The sequence below is a fragment of the Chrysochloris asiatica genome, unplaced genomic scaffold (genome assembly GCF_000296735.1).
Source record: "Chrysochloris asiatica unplaced genomic scaffold, ChrAsi1.0 scaffold00081, whole genome shotgun sequence".
Taxonomy (NCBI): Eukaryota; Metazoa; Chordata; class Mammalia; order Afrosoricida; family Chrysochloridae; genus Chrysochloris; species Chrysochloris asiatica.
In genome coordinates, this window is record NW_006408599.1 from 5,280,358 (window position 1) to 5,288,598 (window position 8,241).

Genomic DNA, 8,241 nt, shown 5'->3' on the forward strand with positions numbered 1-8,241 from the left:
CTGCTTAAAACTGACTCTCAGGAGTGACTCTTATGGTATTTGAAATACTAATTGTATAACTCCCAGCATCACAGCACCATGAAAGCCACCAGAGTATGGAACACTGACAGATGGGAGGTGGGCAGTAGGAATAAAGACTCCATATCAGATCCTAACAAAAACCTAGCACATAAACAATGCTCCAACTTTGTCATAAGGAAGTAGGAAAAAAAAAAAAGACAAAAAGAAAATAAATAAGTGAAGGATAAATGAAAGTATAAAAGGAGAAAATGATAAATGAGTGAGAGCAAAAAAACCCGAAGGCAGAAGAAACTGGTGGAGATGAACAAATGCCACCACTTTAGGGTAATATATACGAGTAGAATGAGAAAGCATTTCAAAGGAGCAAATTCTCTTTGTGAATGGCTGTTTATTATTGTTGCTTGTTGCTGTCAAGTCAGTTCCAACCCATAACAACTCTATGAACAATACAATGAAATACCACTTGGTCCTGAGCCATAAAAACAATGAGTCCATTGTTACTGTCACTGTGCCAATCCATCTCATTGGGGGTTTCCCTCTTTTTGACTGCGTCTCCGTTTTAGCAAGCATGATTACTTCTCCAGGGACAAGTCCCTCCTGATAATAAGTCCGAGAGATGAAATCTGGTCATCTTGGCTTCTAAGGAGCATGCTGGTTGTACTTTTAGCACAGATTTGTTTGTTCATTTGGTAGTCCATGGTACCTTTAATATTCTTCCCCAACACAATACCTCAAATGAATAAATTCCTCTGTGGTTTTCCTTATTCATTGTCCAACTTTCATGTGCTTATGAGGCTATTGAAAATGCCACTGCTTGGGTCAGGCACACCTTAGTCCTCAGACTGACATATTTGCTCTTAAACACTTTAAAGAGTTCTTGTACAAAAGATTTCCTTAATGCAATACATCATTTGATTTCTCAAATGCTGCTTCCATGAATGTAGATGGTGGATCCAAGCAAAATGAAGTTTTTGACTTCATTCTTTTATCCATTTATCATGATGTTACTAATTGCTCCAGTGGTGGGTATTTTTGTTTTCTTTACATTGAGGTGAAACACATACTGAAAGCTATGGTCTGTGATCTTCATCAGTAAGTATTTAAGTCCTCTTCACTTACAGCAAATGAGGTATCATCTGCATACCGCAAGTTGTTAATGAGTCTCCCTCCAATCCTGATGCTATGTTTTTCTTCATATAATTCACCTTCGCAGATTATTTGCTCAGCATACAGATTGTATATGTATGGTAAAAAAATATATATATATATAACCCCATTGCACAACTTTCCTGATGTTAAATAATTCAGTGTCCCCTTGTTCTGCTGGAATGATTGTTTCTTGCTCTATGTACAGATTCCACAGGAGCACAGTGACAGTTCTGGTATACCCATTCTCTCCATAGTTTGTCATAATCTATATAGTCAAAAGTCTTTGCACAGTCAAAAAGCATAGTTAGAGGGAATCTTTTTTTAAAAAAAGCTTTTTATTGTGAATTGAGTGAAGGTTTATAGGGCAGATCATCAGTTTTGCATTTAACAAATCATTACAATGATTACAATCCCCTCCGTGCACCATGCTAACAGTATTTACCTCTATTATCTTTTTTTTCTTCTTTTTTTGATGTACACATACCACATTGAACACATATATTTATTTAAATGTTCAAAGGGCACATTTTGCAAGCCAACCTCCTGCCCGCTGGTACACTGCCTTTCTCAGTCCAAAGACCCATAGTCTTTTGCTGCTCTATCTCTCTATGCCAGCGCCTCTGCTACCTTCGCTGTTATCGCTGCCTTTCTGGTTAGAATCCCTTGCTTCTTGCATGCTCTTCCCTCTTTTTTTTTTAATGTTTCATTGTGAATTATGTGATAGTTTACATAGGAGAACATTAGCTTTACATTCATCCTATCATATATCATTTCATTGTCATGGTTACAATCCCCTCCATGCATCATCAACCAACCAAAGGGTATACCCTACAAGCTTGCCCCTGGGTCGTCAGCACACAACCCTTCTCCCTCTAGGTCTAAAGTCCCCAGATGCTCCATCTCTCTATGTCATCATCTCTACCTCCATCTCTGGCACCACTGTTTCTCTGGGTAGGGTCCTACTCTCCGCTTTTCTCCCATGATGGTCCCAGGGACCTTCACTCCTAGACTGCAAAGTCAATCACTCCCCCAGTTAGAAGAAATCTTTATGAAGAATGCAAGAAGAAGTTATCTGAAAATGTATAAAATTATGACCACGTAGACAAGAGGAAGTAGAGGGGATCCTTAAGTGACCAGCTTCATTCACATGCTAGATTTTTATTCCTTCCCAAGCTTTTCTACTTACCGCATATACAGGTAGCACCTGACTTAAAACAAGGGAGGTTCCGTTCAGATTACTCCCTTATAAGTCAGTTCTGATGTAAGTGGGATACCTCTCTCTTTTTTTAAAAAAAAAAAGCTGTCATGATTCTTGTCTTTTATTATCAGTCTTTTAAAATCTGATCTTTATTTGTCTTTGGGACCTGACACATTGCATATAAGTTTACATCTTTTTTTTTTTTTTTTAATAAATGTTTTATTGTGTATTGTGTGACAGTTTACATGGGGGAACATTAGCTTCATATTCATTCCACCATACATCGTTTCATTGCCATAGTTACCATCCCGTCCATGCATCATCACCCAACCAAAGGGTATACCCTGCAAGTCCGCCCCCCACCCCCACCCCCATGGTCTTCAGCACACAGCCCCTTTCCCTCTCTGGATCTCAAATCTCCAGCCACTCCATCTCTTCACGAAATCTTCTCTGCCTCCTTCTCAGGCCTCACTGCTTCTCTGGGTAGGGTCCTGCTCTCTGCTCTTCTCCATTGATGGTCCCAGGGCCCTCCGCTCCAAGACTGAAAGGTCAATCACTCCACTCCTTGCCACAAAACATCCACCTCTACATTTCCAGTCCTCACAATCAGTCCAGATAACAATTATTCAGCATTGTATCCCAAGAGACCCATCTGCATTTCTTTTCATCAGCCCTTCCCAGACAGGTTGGATACCACTCACTGGACACTCTACCATCCTCCCTGCCCTGTGGATCTAGGTTCCCTCTTGAAAGCTTGTAAGCCAGTCATTTCTTACCTTTGCATCCCTCCCCCCATTTTTTGGGTAGCCAATGTTCAAGTTGCCCATCCTTGTCTACTCTGTGTGTGGAGGGGATGGGGATAATTCTTGGTGCAGGGATTTGTTTCCTCTTTTGAGCTACTGCATTTATAGGTGCAGGTCCAGTTTTTTGAATTGTATCAGATGACGCTTTTTTCCTCTTCTTTCTTCTTCAGGTTGAGCTCTGTTCATCCAGTCATTGAAGCCAGGTCAAGTGGGTATCGTCTGCAAGTGTGGGTATTCTTGCGTCTGTCCGCCCTCTTCTTACCAGCTGGTCACTTCGCTCTCCACTCTAGTCCTCTGTGGATGTGTCACTGACTCTGAGCCCATGAGTCCCCAGGTCCTGCCTTGCTGCTGGCTGACCCGGTCTCCACCCGGGTTCACAGTAGTCTGCTGAACCAATAAAATGTACAAAAACAAAAGGAAAAAAACACAGCTGCTATGTGCAGTGTCTTAACTTGAATGCATCCTATATCAAGAACTACCTGCAGACACTTGGAACAGTTAGTCAACTTCTTTGCACCTTGATCCTTCATGAATAGCATGAGGAGTATAATACCCAGGCTTGAGAAAAGGATGGACTAATATAATGGGTGCTTAGAATTAGCAAAAAGTCTGCCTAGACTCAATGCTTCTTGTTACTTATAGCTGTTTTTATTATTGTGGTTGTCTTTATTATTGTTTTTTGGCACACAATAGCTTTACACATAGAAAGACCCTAATATGCTTTTATTTCCTTTGCTCCATAAATCCCCCTTTTGAAATGGATTACAAGGAAAGAATTCAGCAAAAGGATAAAGCTAAGTGTATAGTGATGATCAGTATAACATTAGCTATAATTGCCAAAAAAAATGGAACAACTTAAATGTCCATCAATAGGGGAATAATTTTTAGTCAATTATGATGTATCAACATAATAGGATATTATACAACCATTACAAGGGTAATTATGATGACAATGTAGCAGCATGAACAAATGCTTATAATTTAATGCTAAGTGAAAATATATATAGAATGATGTATACAGTATGATTGGAGCTTTGCAGAAATATGCATACATATGGGCAAGTACTAACATCATAGGCAAAAATTTGAATAGTTATGTATGAATATGCACTTAAAACAGGTTTTTTTTTGCCTTTTTGCAAATTGTTTTTTAATATTGTTTTGAAATCATCAATTCAATAATAAAAACATGCAGCAGGAGATGACTAAACAGGCATACTTGTTATAATTCACATCAATAAATTGGTGGTAAAAACAGATTTGCTTAGAGACACGCATACAACGACTTTGAGACATTTATTCAGGCAATATTTACAAATAGTAAGAAACAGCTAACATGCTTCTACAATACTTACTATGTGCTAGGTACTAGTTTGGGTGCTTAATTAATTTTATTCACTTAATTTACATAATAACACAATTTTATAAATAAGAAAAAACAAAACGCAGTATTGTTAAATAGCTGGTGCAAAGTCACACAGATATTAAGGATTATACTGAAATTTGAATGGAGGCTGTTGGATTCCCAAATCCATACTTCTTGCCATGTGCATCATGACAAGCTATGGATACCACTGAGAAGAAATGATATTCCAGAACACTTAGTTGTGTTCCTGAGGAACCTGTACACAGACCAAGAGGCAGTCTTTAAAGCAGAACAAGGGGACACTGAGGGGTTTAAAACCAGGAAAAGTATGTGCCAGGGTTGTATTCTTTCACCTTATTTATTCAATCTGTACACTGAACAAGTAATACAAGAAGCTTGATTATATGAAGAAGAACTTGGCATCAGGACTGAAGGAAGACACTAACAACCTGTAATATGCAGATGATACAACCTTGCTTGCTGAAAGTGAAGAGGACTTAAAATACTTACTGATGAAAATGAAAGACCACAGCCTTCAGTATGGGTTTCACCTCAATGTAAAGAAAACAGATATCCTCACCACTGGATCAATAAATAGCATCATGATGTGTGGAAAAATAATTGAAGTTCTTAAAGACTTCATTTTGCTTGTATCCACTATCAGCACTCATGGAAGCAGCAGATAAGAAATCAAAGGCTATATTGCATTAGGCAAATCTGCTGCACAAGACCTCTTTAAAGTGTTTAAAAACAAGATGTCACTTGGAGGACTAAGTTACACCAGACCCAAGCTATGGCATTGTCAATAGCCTCATTGTTGTTGTTGTTGTTGTTAAGTGCAGTCGAGTTGGTTCCAATTCATAGTGACCCTTTATAGGATTTCCAAGGAATGGCTGGTGAGCTTGAACTAGCAACCTTGCAGTTCAAACGACTTTTCAGTCTGACACAGAGCTACACCAGGACACCGATAGCCTCATAAGCATGTGAAAATTGTGCAAAGAATAAGGAGCACCATAAAATTGATGCATTTGAGTTATAGTGTTGGAGAAAAACTTTAAAAGTATCCTGAATCCCTGCCCCACCCCTCCCCACGTAGAGCTGCTTGGTCTTCATGTCTGTGGTGAACCGCCAGCTTCTATGCCGCTGGATGGCTTTTGTTAAAGTTGTCAAGAACAAGGCCTACCTCAAGAGATATTAAGTGAAGTTTAGAAGAAGACGAGAGGGTAAAACTGATTACTATGCTGAAAACACTTGGTAATCCAGGATACAAATAAATACAACACACCCAAATACAGGATGATTGTTCATGTAATCAACAAAGATATCATTTGCCAGATTGCTTATGTCCATATAGAAGGAATGTTATTGTCTTTACAGCATATGCTCATGAACTCCCAAAGTATAGTGTGAAAGTTGGCCTGACAAATTATGCTGCGGCATATTGTACTGGCCTGCTGCTGGCCTGCAGGCTTTTCAATAGGTTTGGTATGGACAAAATCTACGAAGGCCAAGTAGAGGTAACAGGAAATGAATACAATGTGGAAAGCTTTGATGTTCAACCTGGTGCCTTCACCTGCTACTTGGATGCAAGCATTGCCAGAACTAGTACTGGAAATAAAATTTGGGGGGCTCTGAAGGGCAATGTAGATGGAGGTTTTTGTGACCCTCACAGTAGCAAGCGATTCCCTGGTTATGATTCAGAAAGCAGGGAATTCAATGCAGAAGAACATTGGAAACACATCATGGGTCAGAACGTTACCTAATGGAAGAAGATGAAGATACTTACAAGAAACAGTTCTCTCACTACATAAAGAACAACGTAACTCCAGACATGATGGAGGAGATGTGTAAGAAAGCACATACTTCTATCCAAGAGAATCCTAAGAAACATGTTAAAAAGAAGAAGTGGAATCATCCCAAACTGTCTCTTGCCTAGAAGAAAGATTGGGTAGCTCAGAAGAAGGCAAGCTTTCTCAGAGCTCATGAGCAGATTGCTGAGAGCTAAACCAAACCACAATTTTCTATGAGATTGTTTCAGAGAATGATAATAAACTTATTGACCAAGCAAAAACAAAAAAAAAAAAAAAAAGTAGTATCCTGGACTTATAGAAGAATGAACAAATCTGTGTTAGAAGAAGGACAGACAGATTACTGCTTACAACATTAGATGGAGAGACTTTTATCTCTTATATTTTGGACATGTTAGCAGGAGGGGCCAGTGTCTGGAGAAGGACATCATGATTGCTAAAGTGGAAGGACAGCAAAAAAAAGGAAGATCCCCAGTAAGATGGATTGACTCTGTGGCAGGAGCAATAGATATAAGCGTAAAAACAACTGTGAGATTAGTGTAGGACCAAGCAGTGTTTTGTTCTGTTGTGCATAGGGACACTCTGAGTCAGAACCAACTTGATGGCATGTAACAACAACTACAGCAACCATCACTTGGAGTCTGTGGGTAGTAAAGGGGTTAAAATATTTGATTACTAATTGAAAGTTTGGATTCAAGTCCACCCAAATGTTCTTTGGAAGAAAGACCTGGTTATCTACTTCTGAAAAATCATGGGCTTGCCATGAAATTGAATAAACCTAGTTTTTATCCCATCACACATACTGCCTTCAGCCAGGGCTATCTTCATGGTCATATGACCAGTGCAATCACTTAGTAGCCTCCACACAGAGAGTATCCACTCATGAGACTTGATACTTTGTTGTCATTGTCTTGAAATCATTCATAACCTTAAATTTGAAATTATGTTTTGTAAGTGAAGTCCAATGGGACAATTGTGAAAGTGCCAACGTCTTAGAGGTTCTACTCACATGTGGTCCCACTTCTTGCTACCTCCATTGGATGCATTTTCAACTCTCTCTTTACCACCTGACTGGCTGGCCCTAACCAGTCTCTACCTCTGCATTCCCAACCCACAATCCTCCTTCTTTCTAGCCAAGGTTGTGACTAGATCATGTTAGAGAAGTGCAAACCTGCATTCCACCATCACCCGCTGCCTGGAGTGAAGGTCTATGGATGGGCACAGATCAGGTTAAGGTTGGGAACACTGGGATAAAGCAAGACAACAAGCACCGTGCTCTCAGTAGACAACTCATATGCATCCACCTATGATCCAGCTACTGAGTACCTCCTGTTATAATCACAATTTATAATCTCTTGAGGTATTACCCATGGGCCATGGATTGGTATCCATGGAGGATGTGCTTCTCTACCCTAGAGTGTGGCCCCATATATTTATTTCTTACTGAGCCCCACAAGTTTTATAGCTAGCGCTACTTTTAGCTACAGTTTTGTAGAAAATATAAGCACTGTGAAAAATGGAGACTTTTGACCTTAGCCTGCTATGCATCAGAGGACACAATAGAGAGGGAAATCACAGGAATGCATTTCCATCAGTCGCCTGTGACTACTGTTCTGTACAGTTTTATTCAGATAGTCTATATAATCCATGGCTAGAATGTACATCATCTTGTCTGTCTCAGGTATCACACATCATACATAAGCAATTGCAGACATTGTGTTACCAAAGAGGCAATATTGTTAGGTGTGAACACACATGCTTGTGACTGATCCTCTTGGGTTATGCCACATACTTCCCAGGTGACATTGAACTAACTCATCCCTTTAATACTAAAACAGGGATGAGATCATTTTCTTGTAATTTTTTTTGAGAAATAAATCCAAATGTGTGACTGAA

The 8,241-nt window shown here is 39.4% G+C and overlaps 1 pseudogene; it reads left to right on the top strand.

Annotated features, from left to right (window-relative positions):
• Positions 1 to 5,684: 5,684 nt before the first annotated feature.
• Positions 5,685 to 6,542, top strand: LOC102819143 (annotated as a pseudogene).
• The last annotated feature ends 1,699 nt before the right edge of the window (positions 6,543 to 8,241 follow it).